Source organism: Rhincodon typus, chromosome 3 (genome assembly GCF_021869965.1).
Source record: "Rhincodon typus isolate 14 chromosome 3, sRhiTyp1.1, whole genome shotgun sequence".
Taxonomy (NCBI): Eukaryota; Metazoa; Chordata; class Chondrichthyes; order Orectolobiformes; family Rhincodontidae; genus Rhincodon; species Rhincodon typus.
This window is the reverse complement of record NC_063334.1, coordinates 17,206,462-17,233,223: the sequence shown is the minus strand read 5'-3', so window position 1 is coordinate 17,233,223 and position 26,762 is coordinate 17,206,462. Positions and strand designations below refer to the sequence as shown.

At 39.5% G+C, this 26,762-nt stretch overlaps 2 pseudogenes; one reads left to right on the top strand and one right to left on the bottom strand.

The window, feature by feature from the left end:
- Positions 1-7,953: 7,953 nt before the first annotated feature.
- LOC125487752 lies at positions 7,954-13,159 on the top strand (annotated as a pseudogene).
- Positions 11,613-11,732, bottom strand: LOC125482855 (annotated as a pseudogene).
- Positions 13,160-26,762: the final 13,603 nt, after the last annotated feature.

The following is a 26,762-nucleotide window of genomic DNA, read 5'->3' as shown; positions in this document are numbered from 1 at the left end:
TGTTGTCTGAGTCCTGTTCATCACAGATAAGAATTGACTTAACGATTTCACAAATAATATTTATAGTCACTGTTATGTGAATTTAAGTGCATGCACATAATGTACAAGCAATTACTAGGGAATTAAAAGGAGAATAATGGAAGTCTAGGTGTGAGTACAAGGCATTATTCAGACTGTGAAGTTCAGATCTCCCCATGAATTCAGATGAAAGTGAAGTGGATTATAACAGTTGTCTGAATCCCAAGTTTGATTAAAACCATGGTGATATTTTTCCTTTTAGCACCTGCTTTAACTTATAAAATAACACATTTCAAGTATAAGTCATCTGTTCTGATGCTGATTTGTTTCTGAAGCAGTATGGAAACAACCTTGTTAGTCATTTCCATTTCTGACTCGGATAAGTAAGCAACAAGAGGGACTTACTACTGTTTCACTAACTGAGGAATAGCCATCAGCCTGTCTCCTGGAGATTTCTAATCGAGAAAATGAAACCAACTTTTTTTAAAAACCAAGTTTTTAAATTTTCTTTGTTTAATTCAGTTTCTGCAAAAGGAAGAAAAGAAAGGCTTTCATTTATAAAGGGCCATCATAGTCTCAGAAGACCTCAAAATACTTAGAGTCATAGTCATACAGATGTACAGCACAGAAAGACTTTTCAGTCCAACTCGTCCGTGCCGACCAAATATTCTACATTAATCTAGTGCTTATTTTGCTGGTATTTGGCCAATATCCTTCTAAACTCTTCCTATTCATATACCCATCCAGATGCCTTTTAAATATTGTAAATGTACCAGCCTCCACCACCTCCACTAGCAGCTCATTCCATATACACACCACCCTCTGCATGAAAATGTTGCCCCTTAGGTCCCTTTTACATCTTTCCCTTCTTACCTTAAACCTCTGCTCTCTAGTTTTGGACTCCCCTATCCTGGGAAAAAGACCTTGCTTATTCACGCTATTCATGTCCCTTATGATTTTATAAATGTCAAGAAGGTCACCCCTCAACCTGCGACACTGCATGGAAAACAGCCCCAACCTATTCAGCCTCTTCCTATAGCTCAAACTGAAATACTTTCCGAAGTGTGGTCAAAATTGTAAAAATCTTGATTCAGAAAATGGAAAAGGTAAACCAAGCAAGAGTCAGAAAGTGTTGATGAGAGTTGTTTGGAGAGACTGTGACAGTCAATGTAGTATGGGTGGAGTATAGATCAGGAGGCAAATGTATCACAGTTAGCTTTCTCAGTCTATATGCTGTAATTGTGTGGTTGCCGCTTTCATAGAAAAATGGTTTTCTAGATCAGTACATTGAGGAACCATTGAGGGAGTGGATTATTTTGGAGCTAGTATTGTTCAACAAGGAAGGGTAAATAAATAACCCGATGCTTAAGGGGCCACTGGGGAAGAATGACCATTATATGATGGATTTTTACATTAAGTCGAAACTGATTTAGTTCTGTCAGAATTTACAGTCTTAAATCTAAAAGCAAGCTGTGTAGATATGAAGGGTGAGTTATAAAAGGTGAATAAAGAAGCTACATTAAAAGATATTACAGTGGACAAGCAAAAAATGACCAAACATTAAGAAAGAGAAAAGAGAACATGATGGCAAGAACCGTAAAAACAGAGGCATCAATCAAATGAATTATATATACAATTATAGTAGAAGACACAGACAGTTCCAAAAACAAAGAGGGAACCAAGGGGCTAGCGAATATGAGGAACGTGCTAAAAAGAATTAGTAAAAATAAGAAATAATACTTGAGAATTTACTGAGACTAAGTGGTGACAGTTGCTGTTGACCTGATGACAAGCATCTTGGAGTTTTAAAATAGTTAATTGCAAAGCAGTCAATGCAATGGATTTGATCTTCCATGGTTTTTTTCTAAATTAATAACAGTTCTCAAGTATTGGAATGTCACAAGCACAAATTAAGACAGGATGAATACAGAAAATAGGACATTGTAAAGCAGAGTGCATAATATCAGTAGGAGGAAAATGCTAGAACTTATTAGGTGATCATGGTACAGTAGTAATATCACTGGACTGGTAATCCTAAGAACCTGGCTAATACTCTGGTACTGCGAGATAGTAAGAACGGCAGATGCTGGAGTCAGAGACAACACGGTGTGGAGCTGGAGGAACACAGCAGGCCAGGCAGCATCAGAAGTGCAGGAAAGTTGATGTTTTGGGTCAGGACCCTTGTTCATAAATGCATTGTCTTTGCTTTGTCCTTGACCAATGTAGTTATTATTGGTACAGTAGCAAAGACCACCATAAAGTATCTACAGAATTAGTGCTGTTCTTCTATAATCAACAAGCTTTATTGCACGATAGCAATAACTACAGCTACATTTGACTAGACATAGTTATCAGGATATTCGGATACGTCCATTCCTTCTGAAAGGTAGGCTGAAATACTTGCGTCCCCCGCATAGACTGTGTGATCCTGGTACAATAGCTGGAGCCAATGTAACATAGCAGTAACTACTTCAGAACCATTATCTTAAAACTGTAAAAATATAGAAAAGGTGCAGCACAGAATCAGGCTATTCAGCCATTACATCTGCATCAGCCAAGAGAAAGCTAGCCACCCATTCTAATCCCACCTGCCAGCAGCTGGTCCATTGGTTACAGCACTTCAGGTACAGATCCAGAGAGATTTTGCATGAGTTGAGGGTTGGCTGCACCACTGAACAGAAAATTGGAGATGCTTATCAATCTCTAGGTGGAAAAGAAAATTTCCTCTTGTCCTTTCTAATTTTCTATGGATCACCCTAAATCTGTGCCACGTCATAACTGACCATCCCGCTAGGTGTAATAGCCCTTAGCAAGGTTCATCATAACTTTGCAGACTTCAGTTAAGTTACACTTAGCCATCTATATTCCAAGAAAAAGAACACTAATCTGTCTGATCTTTCATTATAGCTGCAACTTCAAGTCCTGGCAACATTCTTGTAATTCTCCTTTGTCAACTCTCCAGAAAAATTATGCAATTCCTGTAACATGGAGACCAAAACTGTACACAAACTTCTCACTGTGGTCTAACCAACATTTCATAGAGTTCCAGCATTAAATCGCTGCTTTTGTATTTTATACTTTGTCTATGTTGGGAAAGCATTCCATATAATTGTGGATGCGTATTTACATTTAAAGACCATGAGGAAATGGAATATGGAACAGTGTGGGCAATCTGAATTAAAAAGGGATTTGAAGCGACGTGTGATTTCTTGGAATAGTTCAACAGTAATGTGAGCTTTAGCTCACCTAATTACTGAAAAGTCAAGTAACTTTGGAAAGGAGAGAAACAAAGCTTTTTACGTAAGATAATAGATATGTGGACGAGTTGGTCTGTTTCCATGCTGTTTGACTATATGATGCTTATACCTTTGCTGGACAAATTTGGTTTGGAAGAGATGGGGCCTGTATACTGAAGGTTGCCTACCTTCGTCATTTTGGTTTCTGTTTGTTTTCACAACACTTATATGTCCCAGTAAAAGGAAGAAAAGACCTCAAAAAGCTTGCAGCCAAGACAAACACCGCCTCTTAAAAAAAAGTAAGAGGAATTGCAGCAGGACAAGGTGCACAGGTTTCAGTGACATATTTCTGGAAACCCGAGAATGTTCTCGATCTCTTACATCTGACTGCCCCATAAATCCTGAAAACTGAACTGTTACTTCTATGCAAAGACTTAAGTCTAACTGACTTTTTAGCTGAACTGAAATCTGATATGAACATTTTCCATCATCCTGTAGTGGTCATCAAATCAATCTTGTTGGAAAAACTGGCCCAGGGAATGGTGATAAATCATCCCATTTTATCCTTTAAGTTCTGACACTTGGCCCACAGGTATTTTTTTCCCCTTTTGCCTTGGTTAAAACAAAATTCATATTATTTCTGCAGAGTCGTTTTTTTTTGTTTGTCATGTGAATGGGTTTGTCTGGGTTTAAAGGGATATAGTTTAGTCTGGAATATAGTTTAATTGTTAGCCAGTTTTCTCTATTTGTTTAGGGAATCAGGTTTGTTCATAATAAACAAATTACTTTTGAGTTTATGAAAGTGGCCTGATGCAAGTATGTTTTATTCTGGTATTGGTAACAAAGGGAAACTAGTGGTCTTTTGGTGATTGAATCAAACCATTTTTCCTTCTGTCAGTATTCCAACAATATGCTTTTCTTACCACCAGTTCTACCTGTCCTGCGTCCATCAAGGACCCACTAACATCCATCCAAGTTCTGTCTACCCATTTCTTCTACTCCACCCATTAATTGTGTATTTCCTAGATTATTTTCTGCTCTCCCACACCCATTCCTCATATGTCTCTGGATTAAATTCTATTTGCTACTTTTCCACCCATTCAACCAGTTGATATAATTCTGGCATTGACAGCTATATTCTTTACTACTGCCTACACAGCAAATTATTGTGTCATCTGCAATTTTCCCAGTTGTGGCTCCCACATTTAAATTCAAATCATTGATGTACCAACAAACAGCAAGGGACTCAATACAGCCCTATGGAACATAATTGGAATCCACTTTCTATTCATAAAGACGTGCATCAACCATTATCCTTTGTTTTCTGTCCCTGAGCCAATTTTGGATATACCTCACTACATTCCCCTCTATCCCATCAGCTTTTACTTTTCTGACCAATCTGCCATGTGGTGCCTTGTCAAATGCCTAACAGCCATGTAGCCAACATCCACTGACATCAATAATTTGTCCACCACTGAACTTTGATAAATCTATACAAATTTCTGGCCTACATGTAACTCCATACCCTAGCAATTTGGCTGAGTCTCAAATGCCCTTTGAAATGGCCAAGCAAGCCATAAAGATCATTGGTGCAGGAATAGGTCATTCAATCCATTAGCCTGCTCCAGACCATTCTCGATCCCGGGTCATCATCCCCTCAATGCCATTTTCCCACATTATCTCTCTATCCTTTAATGTCATTTGTCTTCAGAAACATTTTGTCTTCTGTCTTGACTGAGATTCAATTGCCCTCTGGCATAGTAAATTCCATAGATTCAGCACCCTCTGCATGAAGAAATTCCTCCTTATCTCAGTCTTAAATGGCCTGCTCTTTATCCTGAGATTGGATGCCCTGGTTCTAGAGTCACCAGACAAGGGAATACATCCTATCTATAGCCATCCTGCCATGCCCTGCAAGAATTTTATAAGTTGCAGTGAAATCATCTCTCATTCTTCAAAACTCCAGTGAATACAGAATATCTAGTTTCCTCAGTCTCCTCTTATAAAATAATCCTGTCAACACAGCGGTGAATCTGATGAACCTCTGTATGTAGTAATGAACCTCTGTAATGTAACTAAACACAGCACCTAATTTATGCTCAACAGGATCCAACCACAAGCAATGGGATAAATTTTGATGTTGACAGGTTCTTATGGTATTGTCTCAAGGATAAATGCTATTTTAGAGAAATCCCTGCCTTTCTTCACATAATCCCATAGAATGACTTACAACCAACTGAGTAGTTTCAGTTTAAATATCAAACTGAAAGATACACTTCTATGACTGCAACATTCCCTGACAATGTATATGTGCATCAGCCCAGGAAATGTGCTACAGTGTCTGTGGTTAGACTGAGCTTTGATGTTGTAGCATCAGGTCCTGTAGGCTGAAATCTTCATTTGAAAACCCCTTTGTGATCCCCATTGGACACTAAAACCAATGTGCAAATGTGACTTTCAGTCTCTGCTTTTTTTCTCTCAAAGTGAGTTATATGTTACTTATGTTATAACTTACATCACATTTCAACCCATTTGAACACATTCATTATCCAACCACATACATCAGAGAATCATAGAAATCTAAAGGTTACTACTCAATCCATCATGTCTGTGTCACTGCTAGTGTTCCATGTTAGATCATTCAATCTGATCTCAGTCTCTTGCTCTTTTCAATTTGATATTGACAGCATTGCCAGAAATTAGAGTTTAAACTTCAGCTTTAAAAATCCAAGAAGAGTAAACAAGTGTTACAGGTAGTTCTCCTACAACACGGTAGTTGCATTCTTGCATGACTTCGCGCTATAGAAAATCAAATCATAGGGAAATTGCTACAGAAAATTGCTATACTGGACAGCAGAAAGTTTGCATTATCCAAACAGCGTCCACTATTCATCAATCACGTTACGGCCAAGTCACGTTAACGAAACACACATTGTAGCATACCTGTACTTTAAACCACAACTTTGAACAGGAAATAGAAAAGAATTTGAATTAATATGTATGATCAATATTATCCAAAGTATTGCATGGTAAATCATGTACTTTTGAAGTGTAGTCACCATAATAATGTGAGGAAATACACAAGCAATTTGCACACAGCAGGCTCCCAGAAACAACAATGAGACAGTGATCAGATAGTAATATTGTCAGTCAGGCATCATTTTTAGAAAGATGCTTGAAATAGGTATTAGGCTCTCAGTTCATGTAGGCAACAAGCTCAATGCTCAATGCCATTATATATACATATACCGTTGATGACTTCTGGATTCCAAAATCTGGATATCAGGAAGCCATTACACAGCATGGAAAGAAAGTTTCCACCATGCTGATATCTTCAGTAACTATGAAATCCAATTTCTAGACCACAATGTTTTCAAAAGGTCTGAGTTTTCCCTGATGCCACAGTAGGATGGTAAGCCACCAATCTCTGATACTGATATATACAGCACTGGAAAATGTAAGTACCACTTTCTAGTTTATGCTAAATCCTAGCGCTTTCTAGTTTCTGTTAAATTAGCTGATGCTAGCCAGAAGCATCCACTATTTTATTAGAAAAAATTCATTTCTTTCAAAAAGTTATTATTTTTTGAATATTAGAAGGGAGCAGAAGGTCACATCAAACCTAACCTCCATTTGGTTTACATTTCTTTCCTATTTAATCGAAAACTAATGCTTTCATGATTGCAGATAATTACTGTAACTTTTCCATTTTCAAAATCATCTTAAAAAGAGGGAGCCTCTGATGTCGACCCACCACAGAGATGGAACAATTAACTTTACAAACCCAACGTGCAGTCTTGCGAGATGGAGGAGTACAGTTTGGAGCTATAACTACAGCTTTAAGGGTCACTATTGCAACCTACATTCTTGGATATTGAGGAATGGAGCTTCACAAAGTTCAAGGGCTCAAAAGCAAATCGATTTTCTTTAATAATTCTTGCAGTCTGGGCATTGCTGACAAGTCAACATTTATTGTCCGTCCCTAGTGTTCAAGGATTGGCCTGAGAGGCCACAATAATGATTAGAGTTTGCAAGTGGATAGTTGTTAGGAAAAGCAACACGCAGGCACGCTCACCTTGACATACCAACCTGTTGATGCATTGTAAGTCACATTATGCAATATTTTATTTCCAAAATGAATTGGCATCATTTCTAAGTGTGTGTAATGAGATTCAGTCTTGAGTGTAAACATGTGATTGATTAAATTATACCCCTAAATTCTCTTTGCAAACAGTAATATTACTTTTCAAAATAATATTTTTTGAAACGTGACTAGATGGAATTTTAACCAGTGTCTTATTCCAATAATTTTTTTTGAATATAATCTAAATCCTACAGTGCAGAGTACAAAGTCTACAGGAAAATCATGAGACGTCTTGGAGAAGATACAATTGTGCCTGGGATTTATTCCCTTAAATTTTAGAAATTTGCTATTTTTTATCCAAATATAATATCAAAGTAATTGCAATTTATAAAAATTGAAGCTGCCTCTGGACAATAAAATGCCTTCTTTGAGACATCTGCCAATACCATTTAGCTTCAGTATGTGATTGAGATGGACATTCTGAATGCTGAATTAATACAGTATGACGCCCGATAAGTAAACAGCTCTAAAGCTATCTCAAACATCTAAGTGTGTTACTCACGATTAGCCTCTAATCTCCTGTATAAAATTGGTTCATTAAAATGTTAATAAAAAATGACACTTGCACAGGTATGGATGTGAATGGGGCTAATAGACAGAGTTTGTCCTACCAGGCAAGCCTCTATCTCACTTTAACACCCACTTGACATTTGCCACTCTCCCAAAAAAATCATCAATGATACTGAGGCATCAGATTGCACACAGACTTTGATTTCAAAATGGCTGACCTACTTATTCATTGACTGTCAGATAGTTTTATAGTAAATTCAAGCCTCTGAGGTGTTGCAATGGATTTTAATCCTGTAATTTTGTGAATCAATAGCAGACATTCAAATCTGTAAAGCAGTGCCTTTGTTATTGGTAAAATAACAACCTGTTGAGGGACTGACTCAGAAAATAAAAATTATTGGTTCCATTTGTGGGATTACCTTTCAGACCTCAACTTGACCTCCGCATAGCAATTTGTGGAAGCTTAAAAAGTGAATTTCAACAGCAGGATTCCTCATCAAAATACAGACTGTCACAAAGAAGCATTGTTAACATATGCATTTCCTTTTCTATTCACTAACATATTATGTAGAACATTGTTGTTTCAAAAGTAAGTATCTCTGACATTACAGCGGGGAGAATATTGATTTGGCAGCCATAGAAGTGAATGATAGTCTATGTATCCTAACACAAACTCTGAACAAATTAAAATTTCTCTCAGATTACTTAAGAACATTTGAAACAAGTGAACGTTTAAGATTATGGGTGGATTGCCAGTCAAGCAGGCTGTTCTTATCCTGAATGGTGTTGACTTTCTGAGGTGATGTTTTAGTTTTACTCATCCAGGTAATTGTGATGGTGTTCCATCACTCCTGACTTGCAGCATTTAAATGGTGAAAAGTCTTTGGGAAGTCAAAAATTGAGACAGTCACCACAGTCTCTGATTTACTCTTGTCACAACAGTCCTTATCTGGTTGGACCAGTTTCTAGACTATAGATATTGATGCTGTGGGATTTGATTGTGGTACTGCTGTAGAATGCCCCTCCAGTGTCGCCCACACAGCAGAATAATTGTTTTGTTAATAGTCTATGCTATTGTATTCCATGTACCAACTTGGCTTGCATTCTGCCAAGCATGTGTGGCTTGCAAACTCATGCCCATGAGTCATGACACCCGTAGATAGTCCTTGTAGCCCGGTAGTCACAATTTGGTTTGCCCTGAGACAAAAAAAAACTGCAGATGCTGGAATCCAAGGTTGACAAACAGGAGGCTGGAGGAACACAGCAAGCCAGTCAGCATCTGGAGGAAAGGAGAAGTCAATGTTTTGGGTATTACCCTTCTTCAGGAATGTAATGCAGATGTTCCTGTGGAGTGCACAAGAATGAATACATCACAAGTGATGCCAGGATTGATACACTGCCTGTGGTAACACATCAGCTGCCTCTCTTGAGAAATTTGTCAGCTCCAATCTTTAATAGAGTAGTCAGGTGAAACGATTAAAGCACCAGGAGCAGCATGATGGCTCAGTGGTTGGCAGTGTTGCCTTCACACCATCAGGGATCCAGGTTCAATTCCAGTCTTTGGATAACTGTCTGTGTGGAGTTTGCACATTCTCCCTGTATCTGTGTGAGTTTCCTCCTGGTGCTCCAGTTTCCTCTTGCAGGCCAAAGATGTGCAGATTAGGTGGATTGGCCATGGTAATTGTAGGGTTATGGGGATTGGATGAGTGTCTGGGTCTGGGTGGGATGCTCTTCGGTGGGTTGATGCAGACTCAATGGGCCAAATGGCCTCTTTTTACAGTATGGGGATTCTACGATTCTACATGCATGCAGTTCAATGCTATTCTGAGCCAGAAGATAGCCTGCAAACTTTTCAAACTCTTATACTCGTTCCATCTGCTTGCCTGTGACAGGAGAAAAATAGAAGACGATTATTCTTCTTGAGTTTATGTCGTAGTAGCTGTCAGTGATCACATCCTTATGGAAGGCCAGATGTCTCATAATACATTGGTCATAACTGAGGCTCAGGTAGGGGAATTACTCCCTAAATACCATGTGCAGATTTGACCTCCAGGTGGTAGTCTTTATCCTCCTCTTCCCTCTGCTGGCTGCCTGACCTACTCTATGCAGCCTTTCAATTGAGCTTACTTCCAAGACAAAGATCGTCTCATATATGCATGTCGGGAGAAACTGACTTGTGCAGCGGCCTTGAAATCAGCAACAAGTACTTGAGCAACATCATCCCTTGTGGTTCTTTGAAACTTGGAAAATGAGGGAGTGCAACAGAAACAGGCAGAATTGTAGCAACAGCCAGAAGAAATATGCCACTAACTAACCTGGAACTATTCTAGTTGATGACCAGTTTAAATAGCACTGGTTGGGGGGAGTTCTTGATGCTGAGCATGTGTTCACCAAATGGGATTAATGGAAGGCATTTGTTGGAATGCATTTAAATGAAGCTCCAAAATGTTGCTACTTGCTTCAAATTGGCTTTGTGTTCTGGTTAGCGTCAGGATCCTAAGTGGAAGCTAAGTGCACCCATTTTAACCCTTTTACCAGGGCGATATTCAGCGTGGTTCCCATCAAACTTATGAGGACACACGTGGCTGCTATTTAGGAATACACTGATGGCACCCGAAAGACTTATATTACATCCCCTGCAACTAATAGTGCCCACTTCTTCACAGAAACCTCAACTGAGACTGGGCACTCACCCTGAGGTTGTGCTCCCTCTGCCAATCAGAGGCTTGCCAAAGTATTCCGCTGCCTCTGCCCCCAACCAGGCGTTTCTTCTCCCCACCACCCCATTCACCCGGTTTCAAATACCCCTCACCAAGGCCCTCCAGCCTAAATTCAGCAGGACCCCATTGGTGTGCAAAAACTGTGCGCAGTATTGGTCCCCTTACTTAAGGAGGATTTAAATGCAGTGGGACCTTCTGAGAAGGTTCACCAAGCTAATTCTTGGAATGGGTGGTTTGTTTTATGAGAAAGCTTGGAGAAGCTAGCCTTGTATCTGCTGAAGTGAAGAAGAGCAAGAGGCTACTTGATTGAAACATGTAAAATCCTGACCAGTCTTTACAGGAGAGATATGAAGAGGATGTTTCCTCTTATGGGAGAATCTAAAACTAGGGGTGTCTGTTCAGAAATCAGAAGGTGCTTATTGAAAACAAGATGAGATGATTTTTTTCTCTTTCTGATGGTCTTTGGAGCTCTCTTCCTGAAAAGAGTAGTGGAAGCAGAGTCCTTGAATAATTTTAAGGTAGAAGTAGATGGGTTCTTGTTAAGCAGGGCATTTTTTTTTAAACAGCCTGGTTTCTGGCTAGTAAGAGGGTTAAGTAGGGAAAGAGGCAAGCTAGTGATTGTACTAAAGTATCGGCTTACAATAAAACCCGTGTAAGTCTCTGAAAGTCATTTGCTGTCTAATTCAGCATGGGCATATCAGTCTGCTAAATATGGTAGTAGTGGATTAACCTTGATTTCATCAGGTGGGAAGATAAAGAAAGCAGAAGGCAATTGCTGTTTCTAGCAGATACAAAGCTTGCAGTGGCTTTTTTTAAAAAGTGAAATGGCTGAGTCACGCTGCTGGATGACGAATTATAATTATCTGCCAATGCTTTTGGAATTGAAGCCATGTAAGCGGTGGAATATTGAGGTGGAGAAATGGACTCACGTGACTTCTACTGCCAAGAGGCAGCAACTTGTGGCTTTGGCTTTATACTGACAAGGAAGGGTGAACTTCTAATATGACTGACGGAAAATGTTTACAAAAAGGATGACTTATTGGATACTAAAGCTGATAGGAACAGAGACTATACTTGATCTTAGCCAAAAGGCCAAGAAGAAGGGTCCCAACCTGAAACGTCAACTTTCCTGCTCCTCTGATGCAGCCTGACCTGGTGTGTTCCTCCAGCTCCACACTGTGTTATCTCTGACTCCAGCAACTGCAGTTCTTGCTATCACTTATTTGATAAATTTAAGATGGAAGAATATATCATGGACAAGGGGTTATGATGCAGAGTGATGCCAACAGTGTGGATTCAATTTCCAAACTGGCTGAGGTTACCATAAATTAATCTCCTTCTCAACCTCTCCTTTTGCCTGAGGAATGGTGACCCTCAGGTTAAACCATCACCAGTCACCTCTCCAATGACAGAGTAGCCCTATGGCCTGATTGGACTACGGTGACTTTACTTATAGCATGGATTTGAGAGATTATATAAAATATTAAAGAAATTCAATCTAGAAATTCCAAATTCTGCGGTCACACTTAAACTGTTTGATCGTACACAAATCACACACATGATAGATGTTTGGTTTTGAGCAATGCTCGATTTTGTGGGAATGACTCTCTATTTTGATAAAGACTTTTGGTAAAACAAGCATTCTAACTACTTTCACAGTTCATTTTAGGAGTTCTGCAGTGATATAATGAATGGAAGACTCTTTGATTAACGACTTTCAAAGTACAAGGGGACCTCGTCACAAATGCCTCTGCAAGAATAGAATTGAAATTTTGTGAAGGGTTATACTTTAATAGATTTCTAAGTCAAAGGAAAATGCAGGATTGGGGGTGCTAGCAATATGGTCAGCGCTGAAATGGCCCCAACAAGCCGCACAATCCAAGGGGCAATTTAGGATGGGCAACAAATGCTGGCATAGCCAGCAAAGATTACAGCATAAGAATAAATATTTCCATCTGTTTCATCTTCATGCCAGGCAGCTCCTGTTTGTCATCTCTTTGTCTGTCTGACTGCCACTGTGGTCAAACAGATCTTATTAGGCCATAACGTGGTGGTGCTGAGGTGTGAAGGAATTAACATCTCTGGCAACTTTTACTGGAATAAACTCAAGCATCTTGCTTTTTTGCACAAGACTCATCTTGTGGGCCGTATCCCTTTGGAGCATCAGGCCACATCTTCTGCAGAACTGTAAAAGGCATATTGCTCCACAAGATCAATGCGCCTTGGACAGATTGAAGGTCAACAATGGGTTCCCTCCTCTGATTGCCCAGCAGAAACATCTGGTTGTACCAACAGCCCTGAAGATATATGTTTCATGCCAGCATGCCAGTTTGCTGTCCCTGGTTGCCTTGGTCATGAAGGTGTCAAGAAACGCCAGGAAGTTAGAGCCACTCTTGAAATGAAGTACAAAGAAAGAACCAAACTTCACCTTGAGAAATATAAGAACAGTTAAAAACTGAAGCAAAGCTAAGCAAAATGTTGAAGTAGCCAAGAACACAGCAGTGCTGAAACTATATGGGGTTCCTGTTTAGTATATTTATTCAGACATTGACAAGAAAAGCTGTATTTTTAAAAAAACAGCTTTGATGGGGGCTCTTGTGGCACAGTGGTTGTGTCTCAATCTCTGAGCCAGGAGGCCTGACTTCAAGTCCTACACAGGAAGGATGTTGTGAAACTTGTGAGGGTTCCGAAAAGATTTACAAGGATGTTTCCGGGTTGAAAAATTTGAGCTATAGCTAGAGGGTGAATAGGGTAAGATTATTTTCCCTGGATCATCAGAGGCTGAGGGGTGACCTTACAGAAGCTTATAAAATCATGAGGGGCTTGGATAGGGTGAATAGCCAAGGTCTTTTCCCCAGGGTAGAGGACTCTAAAACTAGAGGGCATAAATCAGAAGGGAAAGATTTAAAAGAGATCTAACGGGCAACTTTTTCACGTAGAGGGTGGTGTATGTGTATGGATTGAGCTGCCAGAGGAAGATTCTGGTGCAGTTACAGCATTTAAAAGGCATCTGTTTGGCTATATGAATAGGAAGGGTTTAGAGGGATATGGGCCAAATGCTGGCAAATGGGACTAGATTAATTTAGGAAACCCGGTTGACATGGACGAGTTGGACCAAAGGGTCTGTTTCCATGCTGTACAGATCTATAACTCTATATTGCAGAGGTGTATATTAGCATTGCTGAACAGTTTCATTTGAAAAATTTAAAAGCTTCTGCATAGCATTAGAGAGAGATTGGAACCACAGGGCCTGGAGTGCATTATTTTCCCCTGCAATTCCATTTTAGTTTACCTCCTTTCCTTGCTTTCTACATCTTTTTGTTTTCTGTAGTTGTTCTCCAACCCCTCGTGCTTGTAATTTGTTTGGTTGATTAATTATTTGGATGATTTGGGGGTGGGTTTCCAAAGAAAAAAAGAGCTTCACAAAGCGAAATGCTCCAGAAATTAGAGGTGGAAACTGCTATTTTGGATTGTGTTTACACAGGACCCTTGAAGCTGAAAGGAGGCCTTCCTCTGGTTTCTACTGCCTACAATCTCTGAAGACTGACTACTATAATTGGCTCCTATTGTCTGTGGCTTTTGATACTGGTTGTTGAGACTAGGCCTTAAGGCTCACTAGGAGATAGAGAAGGAGGGTCAGTGCAGACCTGATGGGCCAAGTGGCCTCTGTCTGTACTGTAAGGATTCATTGATTCTAACGTCATTGATACATTTTAAATTCTTCAGTGTCTGACAGTTTAGCTGCTAGGAAAATGTTTCCTCTAGCTCGGGAGTCTAGAACACGGGCACGGTATCAAGTTAGGGTTCCAATTGTTCAGGACTGAGATGAAGGAAAAGATTAATGGCTTAAATGGCTGTGAATCTTTGGAATTCTCTCCCCCAGAGAGCTATGGATACTCAGCCGATATGTACAGTCAGAAGTGAAATTAGTAGATTTTGAATGCTAAGGAAATTAATGGATATGATAAACATGCAGAAGGATACAGTTGAGGATCTTATTAAATGTCCTTCCAGGATGGAAGAAACAAATTATCTATCCCTTTTCCTGCTTCTTGTATTTTTGTGTGGATTATGGTCAAGTTATGAATTTATTTCCTGCCTCTGTAAGTTTAATATACCAGGGCAATGCACCAACAGAAAGGCCAACTGTGTGTTTTTATTTCTTTCGGAATGTTACTTCTGATCTCCTCTTCTTGTTGTTGTTTTCACTTCACTACAAAACTCGCTCATGTAATCACCCACAACAGCTTTTCACTGCCTTTACAAAGTCACACCATTCAGACACAGCGGTGCCAGACTCATAAATTGCTGTCATAACCAGATGTAATATCGGTATCATGTTCCTTTCATAATTCTATTCTCGTGTACTACTGCCATCCTGACATTGCAGACAGTGCACTAATCAGGGCTGATGTACAGATATCAAGGTTAATTTGTTATTTAGGAAACGTTTAATGTGACACTGAACATCACAGAACTACTTATCAAACAAATATGGTTTTGCTCGATTCGCACAACACACTTGTTGCATAATAGATATATTTCTTTTCTATGAATCCGGCAAGTGAACCAACACGAAACTTCCAGTTCTTCTATTACTATCACAGTAACTGTCAGGATTCTCAGTTATTCGTCAGCAACCTCCAAGGATTCATAATGGCTGTGTGTCAGGAGGTACCAGATTGAGACTATCAGGTAACATAAGGCTACAATGTCTTTGATGATTGTTAGCACAAGTGTGGTTTGTCGTGCAATCATTGACCACTTAAGGTCCTGAATTGATAGCAGGGCCTTTAACCAAAGCTGACTTTTCCATCCAGAACTTAACCTCTGAGATTGCAGGAAAGAAAAGGGCGTCTCCTCAATGCCAACCTGCCTCGTTACCTGCCCTTCTCCAGCTACTTCTTGAGAGGGACTATTTCCACTTTTTCATTCTGTTCTTCTTTTCAGAAGACTTGAGAGTTTTTCGTTCTAAAGGGTTTTCTAAAATAAGATTAAAAATAGGGTAACATTTAAGGAGAGTGCCAAACCCATAGGATTTTGTGCACGTGAGACAGAAGAAGCAGCATTACATTCAGAGCTAAGCAATTCCACAATCAACAAGAAAAGATCCACAGTCCTGCCACAGCCGGTGAAAAATGATGGTGCACAATTAAACATTAATAGGAAAAGGATCCTCATCTTCAATCAATCAATTAATTAGCTTTAGGTGGGCTTTCCACCCTATCCTCAAAATGCACGTGAGTACAAAAGACAAACATCTAGATGTGCGTTTGCAACGTTAAGGCATACAAAGCTATCAGCCAAGTGCTGGAAAATTGGGTTAGAATAATTGCGTGTTTGTTTTTGACTGGTGTAGACTTGATGGACTGAAGGGTCTTTTCTCACGCTGTAGATCGCTATGACTCCATGACTCTAAAACAAAATCCAAGATCTTTAGCCAGAAATGATGAGTGATGGCTCATCTTGGCATCCTCTTAAGGTTCCCAGCATCACAAATGACAATTTTCAAAAAATTAGATCACAAAATCACAGAGATTGTACAACTCATCATGCTTTCACCAACTCTCCAAATGAGCATCATGACTTAGCGCCATTCTCCTGTCTTTTCCCCATATGCTTGTACATTGTTCCTATTTAAATAGTTATCCAAAATTCTCTTGAATGCCTCAATTAAATGTGCCTCCACCAAACATCTTGTGCATTCTCAAGCCAAACTATCCACCGTGTGAAAAATATTTGGTCTTTTACCAATCGCTTTAAATCTGTACCCTCCAGCTTGTGATTCTTTTATGAGTGAGAACAGTTTCTCTCCACCTACTCCATCCAGCCCCTTCATGACTTTGAAAACTTCTATCAGATCTCCTCTTAGCCTTCTTCTCTTGTAGGAGAACAGTCCCAACTTCTTCATTCATCCTCAAACTGACATTTCTCAATCCTGGAACCATTCATATAAATCTCAATTGCATTCTTTCCAATGCATTCACATCCTTCCTCTAGTGTGGCACATACTCTAGTTGAGTTATGGCAGGTGTCTTATATACATGTTCAGCATCAGCTCTTTGCTCTTGTATTCTGTGCCCTTATCAATAAAGACCAGGATGTCTTATTTACTACTCTCTCCAACTATCCTGTCACCTTCAATATTTCACTCTGTGTACACAATACAGCAAAGGCTTTGGGCTCTGACAGTATCCTGGCTGTCATTCTAATTCTAGAATAGAGTTGGAGAAAAGCTAATTAACATGTCTTCCTGGATAGAAGAGCTATGTAACTTTTACTATGGTGATAAGTTTTTGCTAGAGGAGGTAATCTCCAGCATAAGTTTTGCTGTGGAAGTCAGTCTCAGGATTAAAAGTTACCTGGCAGAGAAAGAAAAAAAACGTTGAAACAAGACATTTAAAGCAGGGAATAGCTTTGAATAGCTAGTTCTGGAAGAATGGAGTGGATCCTTAAGGAACTGAAAGTGTAACTGTGGTAGAAAATTTTTGTTGTTTTGATTGATAAATGTAAAAGTTAAATGGCTGACTCTTAACTGCTCTCTGGGCATTCGAGGTGATTAATAAATTCTTTTCTAGCCAGCCACATTCACATCTCATGAATGACAAAAGGGAGGAAAATCTTTCTATGGGTTTGGGCCTAATTTGCTGACAGAATATCGTTTAGTCAATTTTGCATTCATTTGTTTGTTACAGTAAAAAGTCTTACAACTTGAAATATTGAGGTTTGATCCCTCACATCAGTCACTAGAAATTCTAATATCTCCAATATTTTCAACAATATTTTCAAGTGGCACTTATTTTCCAGTAATCTATTCACAGATGCTCAACTTGGGTTATGCCAAGATTATTTGACTGCAGGAAAAAAATACAACCTTTATTTGAATACAGGGAGAAAAAGCTAAGTTCCAGAGGGAGGGAGTAAAAGTGACTATATTTCATATTCAAGACAGTACTTGACATCAGAAATACTAGCAACACTTCTGAAAGAAGAAGACCCGAGTGATATCATCTCCGCAGACAACATGCTGAAGTTACTGGACCTATGTCTTACGATCCACTTAACCTTTAATGGCCAAACCTACGAACAAATCAATGGGACACCCATGGGGTCACCTATCTCTGGACTAATAGCAGAAGCAGCGATGCAGAGACTTGAAAGCATAACCCTTCCACAGATTCAACCTAAACTATGGATCCAATATCTGGACGACACTTTTGTCATCATCAAACAGGCTAAACTAGAGGAGACACACCAACTTATAAACAACACTCTCACCGGCATCAAATTCACCAGGAAAGAAAAAAGAACGAACAGCTCCCAATCCTGGATATCATGGTAGAACGCAGGGCCAACGGGGAATTTCTGACAAAAGTACACAGAAAGGCCACATACACGGCTCACGTCCTAAATTTCAACAGCAACCACCCCAACACCCACAAACGGAGTTGCATAAAAACACTATTTTAACGAGCAACAACACACTGCAGCAACCCGGAACTACGCCAAACCGAAGAAGAATACCTTCTACCAAGTATTTAAGGACAACGGATACCCAAACAGCTGGGTCCAACGATACCTATCACACAAACAACAACAGGAAGATACAGCACACCCTGACACACTCGTCACATTACCGTACATCAAGAACATATCTGAACTGACCACAAGACTCCTACAACCATTGGGTATCAGAGTGGCACATAAACCTAAGTCAACCATATGCCAGCTGCTAACTCGAACCAAATACCCCTTACCCACTATGGACAGAACCAACGTGATATACAAGATCCCATGCAAGGACTGCGACAGACATTACACTGGACAGACAGGAAGGAAACTGCTCACAAGAATACATGAGCACCAACTAGCGACAAAAAGACATGACCAGTACTCACTCGTTTCCATTCACATGGATAAGGAGAACCACCAGTTCGATTGGGACAACACCAAGATCCTACGACAGGCCAAACAGAAACAAGCATGGAAATTTCGAGAGGCTTGGCTCTCCACCAAGAAGACCATCAATAAACACGTCGAATTAGACCCTATTTATACACCAGTGTGAAGAAAAACCAGAAATGAGGTAACCAATTCCAATGGACCGCAGAGTTTAAATACCAGGTGGGAAAACACAACAGCGCTTCATCAGTTAATTAAACAGTCAGTGCCCACATGTAGCAAGGTCTGGACAACATTAATGTTTGGGCTGATTATGGGTAAGAAACTCTTTATCACACAAAGGTCAGACAATGACATCATCAACATGATATAAAACATCACATCCTCTTGACATTCAGCGGTATTATGACTGTTGAATCCACCACAATTAACATCCTATGGGATACTGTGGTGGATAATAAGAAGATGGCAGAGGAAATTAAGAAATATTTTTCTTCTGTCTTCATTATAGAGGATTCAAAACTATTCAGTAATAGCTGCAAATCAAGAAATGGAAACGAAAGAGGAACTTAATGAAATTGCAATCTCAAGGAAGCAGTATTAGACAAACTGCAAACTGATGGAGCTGTAGGTTGACAAGTGTCTGGTTCCAAATGGATGTAACCCTAGTGTCTAAAAGAGGCAGCTAATGAACTAGCAGATACATCATTATTAATTTTCCTTAATTTCCTTGTTTCAAGAAAGGTGACATCAAACTGGAAAGTTGCAAATATAACCTTCCATTCAAGAAGGGAGGGAGGCAGAAAACAGGATAATAGACCAGTTAACGTCTGTCATGGAGAGAGTGTTAGAATTGTCATTAAAGAAGTCATTGTTGTGTTCTTAGAAAACATCAAGGTAATCAGGAGATTCAGCATGGCTCCATCAAGGTAAAATCCTGTTTTTCTGAATTACTAACATCACCATCGAATCCCTATGGTGTGGAAACAGGCCTTTTGGCCCAACAAGTTGACACTGACTCTTGGAGAACCCCACCCAGACCCATCTCCCTATAACCCATACATCCCTGAACAGCACAGGCAATTTAACATGGCCAATCCACCTGGCCTGCACATCTTTTGACTGTGGGAGGAAACCAGAGCACCCAAAGGGTACCCATGCAGTCATGAAGAGAAGGTGCAAACTCCACACAGATAGTTGCCCGAGGGTGGAATTGAACTCAGGTCCCTGGCGCTGTGAGGCAGAGTGCTAACCACTGAGCCATCATGGCACCCCAAACACAAGCTGGAGATAAAGGTGGGCCTGTAGATATGCTGCCCTTAGACTTCCAGAATATATTTGAAAGATGCCACATTAAAGGTTATTGTGGAAAATGAAAGCTCGTGTGGGTAAAATATTAGCTTGTATTCTAAAATTGATTGGCTAGCTGGCAGAGAACTGAGAGTATGCATAAATGGGTCTTCGTCTAATTGGTAGAATATGTTGAGCGGAGTGCCCTGAGGTTGGGGCCTCCTATTTTTTACAATTTATATCAATGAGTGGGGATGATGGGAGTAAAGGCATGGTAGCTATGTTCGACAGACATCACCAAGATAGGCAGGAAAATGAGCTGCGAAAAAGATATAAGGAAGTTGCAGATGGATGTAGATAGGTGAACTGAGTTGGCAAAAATCTAGCAGATGGAGTAGATCGTGGAAATTATGAAGTTGTTCACTTTGGCCAGACGAACACAGGATGACTTCAGAATTCTGAGGTACAGAGGGATTTAGATGTTCTATCTATGAGTCACAAAAATTAGTTACAGCACCTAATCAAGAAAGCTAACAGGATGCCATCCTTTATTAGGAGAGGAATTGAACGTGAACATGAGCAAGTTATGCTTCAGTTATACAGTGGTGAGACCACATCTCAAATACTGTGTCCAGTTTGGTCTCCTTATTTAAGGAAGGATGTAAATGTATTGGAGGCAGTTCAGAGGAGGTTTACTGGATTGACAACTGATTGGACAGACTGATTTTGATTCTTCTAATGTTTAGAAGAGTGATTTGATTGAACTGTATAAGAGCCTGAATGGTCTTGACAAGGTGGACATGGAAAGGTTATTTCCACTTGTGAGTCAGTCCTGAACTAGGGAACATTTTCTTCTAAACGGATGTTCTTCTACGATTAGGGGTAGCTGTTTTGGGACTGAGATAAGGAGAATTTTTTTTTTCTCTCTCAGAACTTTGGAGTTCTGGCCAGAACATGCTGTATGGTGGTCAACAAATATTTTTAAAGTGGGGTGGACAGATTCTTGTTACGGTGAATCGAAGGGAATGTGAAATTTGAAAAGCAAACAGACCAGCAATGATGTTATTGAATGGCAGAGCAGGCTCAAGAGGCCTAATGTTTTACTGCTCCTATTTCATATTTTCATCTGTTTGTAAGTTGCATGTCAACCTAATTTGGAACTATTTTGCTGTTCTATCGCTGTTACTCAATCAAAATCCTGCCTCTCACAATTGTGAGTGTTCCCACCGCAGTAGCTCAAGAAGCAGTTCACTGCTTTTATTTTTCACAATAACCTTTGATGTGGCACCTTATCGAATGTCTTCTGGAAGTCAAAGGGCAGCTCACCTTTTGCATGGCAATTAGGGATGGGTAACAATGATGGCCCAAACCAGCAATGCTTACATAACGAAAGCAAATTTTTAAAAATTGTCAAGGGCATAGCATTACATCCTAACACTATAATACCAGAAGAAATAGGAATAACAACAGATTGTCTGGCACCCTCAAGCCCCTTAAGCTGATCCAAGATTCCTCACGTCTACTTTCCTGCATTTTCCCCATCACATTTGATTCCTCTACTGATCAAGAATCCATCTATCTCAGCCTTAAATGTATACAAAGACTCCGCTCCCAAAGCTCTCTGCAGTGAGTTACAAAGACTCACAACCCTCTGACATAAGAAATTCCTTTTCATCTCAGACTTAAAATTGGTTCCCCTTTATTCTGAGGTTATGCCCTTTGGGCCTGGCCCAATTCTCTCTGATTCCAAAATAAAAATGGTGTTGATTAAAATTAAATATAAGCACTGAATTAGGGATGGAGCATTACTTATATGGATATCCTCCTTCGTGTGTGAAATCCATTTTGTCATGATGATGGATCATGACCCCATATTATCTATGAACATTTTACACTTCGCAAAATATGATTTTTACAAGGTGGATATACAGCTAAAAAGTGGCTGAGAATGTAATTATGAACCATATAATTCAGTGACTATCTGGAAGCGTGTTTGTGTATCATCCCCAGTTTTGAGGGAGTCCCTGGAATGTCACAAAGAAACTTCAAAGTGAAGGACTTCAAAAGGGAGGATTGCACTGCAAATTTAACTGTAATCACTTGTGATTTAGCTCAGACTGTGCATATGATGGGACAAAAGAGAAACTTCTGGCATGTGACATATTTCTGCTTTCCCCTTTCAAGAATGGACAGGGGCAGGGATTTAAGGTCAACTTGAAGCTTGGTCTATAGATGAAAATATATATTGCATGAGTTACAGCTGAAAAAAATCCCTTCTCATCCTGGTGCTACAGGGATAAAGAAGGGAAGTCTCCCTCTCTCTCTCTCCCTCTCTGGTTGAAAGCAGAAAGCATACAAAACCACAGTCAAAAGTAAACAGCTCAAATGCCTTTCAGCTGACCTGCAAAGCCAAACATCTCAAAATCAACAGCTTCACCTACCAATATCAGTGCTACCAGTTTCACCAAATGTAATGGTCAGAATTTCTCATCTACTCTTCATGAACTCAAAGACTGGCTGTATAATCTTTTTAACTTTTATCTTTTTGAAACTCACCTCTTATTTCTAAACTGTGTGTATGCATGTTGTATTATTATTTCTTTCTCATGTTTAGTAGCTTGTAAACTCAATCTTTCATTAACTCAAAAAAACCTGCTTAAATTGGCACCTTTTAAAACATAAGTTGATTTGGTCTGGGTGATGGGTATCCACAAGTGAAGGGATCCTTTCTATGTTAAATTTGTTGAGACTGCCAGGAAGGGTGGGTGAATAAAGAAGGGGAGCACGTTCATTTCTCCTCATCCAGGAACTTGAAAATTTTGGCTATGCCATTTAGAATTGTAATAAATTGCAGAACCTCGCCAGAGGACTACTCATAGTAACGTGCATGGCAATGGCCAAACTACACATATATCTTATAAGGACTTTTACATCGATTTTGTGGGAAGAAAATCCTGTATCACTGTCAAATGCAGAAAGAATCAAGTCAAACTTTACCTTTATTATTATAAATAATTTTAGTTTCCTTAGAAATCCTCTTAAATAAAACACAACTTCCATTAAAGTATGAAGCAGTAATATGCTAACAACCATCGACATTCTTAAAAGACTTGCAGGATTTAAAATGACACTTAATGGTCTGTCAGCCACTACCTTATTTAACCCGATTTGTAATACTGCAGGAAGCACTGTTATAACATTCAGTAGCAGCTACTTAAAGTAATTGATTCTTAGTAGCAACTACAAAGACAGCTTTGCATTAATATAGCTCCTTTCACGTCCTCAGAACTTCCCAAAGCACTTTGCAGCCAAAAAAAGACGTTCAGTTGCTGTTACAATGTAGGAAATGCAGCAAATAAATTGCACATGGGAAACTCCCCCAAACAGTGACTGGACAATGACCAAATCATATAATTTCCCCTGTTGTACTTTTCCAGAATAGCTGTCAATTTTCAACAAAAATTCCAATGAGAGATTGAGATCATGTCAGAGATATTTTTAACAAAAAGTTCTGCTACCTAAAAGGTCAGGAAGCAAAAACTGTCAAAACACATTGATGTACCAGGAACCTTAGCTTTCAACTTAGTTCTCTACCAACATAAACATCAAGGTTACTGGTCAAAAAGACAAAAATACTAATATCCTGTTGCCTCTCATTGAGTTGTCTTGAAACATTGAATTGCCTCAATGATTTTCCTTGTATTTCACTCTCACAGTTTGGTTACAATCCACAGGGCTAGTAGTAATAAATCTCCTTTTGTTCTAGCCAACTTGTATGCCCATACTGTCTACAGTGTCTTGCCAGTATTAATTGGATTAATTTGAGAGATCTAGGCCTCTAATTCAAACCATTATTTGAGAATCTCTTACAATTTAATTCCTCAATGCCCAATAGACAGGAACACAATTACAATGCATTTTCACACATTACATTCGTTGATCCAGTCATTGCCATTTCCAGTTACCCTCCAGCAATAATCTAATATACTTCACAACTGAGAGTGCCTGGAATTGAAATTTGTACCTCAATCACTGGGAGAATATTTTATCGGGAAAATATATATGAAACAAATGAAATGTTGAAATCAACCTACTTATCCTAATTAAACAAGAGTGTTTTAATTAGTTTATGAAGCTTTGTTATTTATTTCTAATTTATTTTAACTTATAAAATTAAACAATGTATTAATCAAAAAACCAACATGGGAAGCCAAATAAATATGTACCAAGTAAATTATTTGTAACATTGAATTTTCCAATACATTTTACTTCTGAATCAGAAGCTTCTAAGATGAAGGTCCAATCCAGAGGGTTAGTGCAAAATTGAGGTCCACACTGAAGTGCCACAGAAAGAGCACCGTGTAGTGTCAAACATAAGGATAAGTTGAACTAACTACCTTCTTAATTAAATGGAAAATATCCCAAACTGCAATTAAAGAGGAGCAGGGCTGCTCTCCCTGGAATCCTTAAGGTCTGTCAACTATGTTTGAGTTTGTTTCCTCGATCAGTATTACCAATGAAACAGACTATCTGATCATTTGTTTGATTCAAACATGGAAGTTCCTGCGGGGTCTTGATAGGGTCAATGTGGAATGGATACATTCCCTTTTAGGAGAATCTAGAACTAGAGAACACTGTTTAAAAATCAGAGGTCACCAATTTTGAACAGAGATGAGATGAAAATGTTTCTCTTAGAGGGTCTTGAGGCAATGGCTTAGTGGTATTATCGCTGGACTGTTAATCTAGAGACTCAAGTAATGTTCTGGGGATGCAGGCTTTAATCCTGCTATGATAGATGGTGGAATTTGAATTCAATAAAAATCTGGAATTAAGAGTCTAATGATGACCATGAATCAATTGCCAATTAACAGAAAATATCCAACTGGTTCACTAATGTCCTTTCGGAAAGGAAACTGCCATCCTTACCTGGTCAGGCCTGCATGTGACTCCAGACCCACAGCAATGTGGTTGACTTATAATTGTCTTCTGGGCAATTAGAGATGGTTGATAAATGCTGGCCTATCCAATGATGACCTCATCCTATGAATGAATAAAACAAAAGTTTAAAAAGTCTTTGGAACTCTCACTGAAAAGGTGGTGAAAGCAGAGTTCTTGAACATTTTTAACGCAGAAGTGTATAGACGCTTGGCAAGTATGAGAGTGAAAGTTTATCAAGGGTAGATGGGAATGTGATTTGAGGTTACAATGAGAATAGCCATGATCTTTTTGAATGGCAGCAGGCTCAAGGAGATAAATGGATGCCCCCTGCTTCTTGTTTGTAAGTCTGTATGTTTGATTGATTGATTGTCACTTATACTGAAGTACAGCCAAAAGATTTGTTTACAAACAGTCCAGGCAGATCGTAGTAAGTAAGAGATAACAAGGCGTAAAGCTGGATGAACACAGCAGGCCAGGCAGCATCAGAGGAACAGGAAAGCTGACGTTTCGGGTCCGGACCCTTCTTCAGAAAATCTCATTGTAAGCAAGGATATACAGGTCAAAAAGTCTTAGACAGAGGCATACGTATCACATTGCACAGGGCGTGCACTAGGCGAGATCAACGTTAGCAAGATCAGCATTATTTGAGGCTAGAGAGTCCATTCATCAGCCTAATAACAGCAGGAAGAGCTGTTCCTGAACCTGCTCATGCCTGTGTTCAGTCTTCTGTATCTTCTGCCTGATGGAAGACATTGTAGGAGATCATTACCAGGGTGCGCTGGGTCTTTGAGGATGGTGGCAGCCTTTCCAGCAGTGAGCCATGTAAATGGAGTCCATGAACAGAAGGTTCTGTGATGTTCTGGGCTGTGTACACCACCTCCTGTAGTTTCTTACGGTCCTGGGCAGAGCAGTTGCCATACCAGCTGTTATGCATCCAGACAGTGTGCTTTCAATGGTGCATCTGTTGCATCCAGTTGGTGAGGGACCTTATGGACATGCCAAATTTCCTTAGCTGCCTGAGGAAGAAGAGGCAATGTTGTGCCTTCTTGACCATCGCATCTACATGGGAAGCCCAGGACAGAGTGTCGGTTATCATCACTTTGAGGAACTTGACGCTCTCCACCCTCTCAACCTCAGTTCCGTTGATGTAGATGAGGGTGTGTTCTCCTCCTTTCTTTCTGAAGTCAATGATCAGTTCTTTAGTTTTGCCGACATTGAGAGAGAGGTTGTGATCATTGCACCACTTCACCAAGCCCTGTATCTCCCTTCTGTATTTCGACTTGTCATTCTTAAATATCCGTTCCACTACGGTGGAGTCCTCAGCGAACTTGTAGATGTCATTCATTGCTGTTTCATTGCTGTTTGTGAGAGCTTGCTGTGTACCAACTGTATTACTGAATGAAGAGATACTTGAATTGGCAGAATTTGATTTTTGATGTCCGATAGGAATCTGTATTGGGATTTCAACAATTTATTGCACTTATTAATGACTTAGATGATGGAATTGGGAACCTCCTATCCACTTTTATCAATGACACAAAAATAGAAGGTTTGGAAGTACTGTAGATGCTAATATAAAACTGGAAAGAGACATCAAAAGATTAAGTGAACAGATAAAATTGTGGAGAAATGGATTTCAATGTAGGAAAAACAAGTCACTACTCTGATCCTAAAAAATAAGCCTAGACTTTTCGAAATGAAATAAGAAACATTTCTACACACTGGGTGAAAAAGATTGGGAACTGTCTTCTGCAAATGGCATTCGATACTTGGTCATTTGTTAACTTTAAATTTGAGACTGATAGATTTCTATTAACAAAACGTATTAAGTTTTGAGGGGCAAAGGTGACTGTATGGAGTTAGGTCACAGATCAATCTAGAAACCTCACAGTGACTGGCATCTGAAGGATGATTGGATCAACTAGGCTTGTACTCGCTCAAATTTAAAAGAACGAGGGGAGGGATCTCATAGAAACATATAAAATCCTGATGGGACAGGACAGG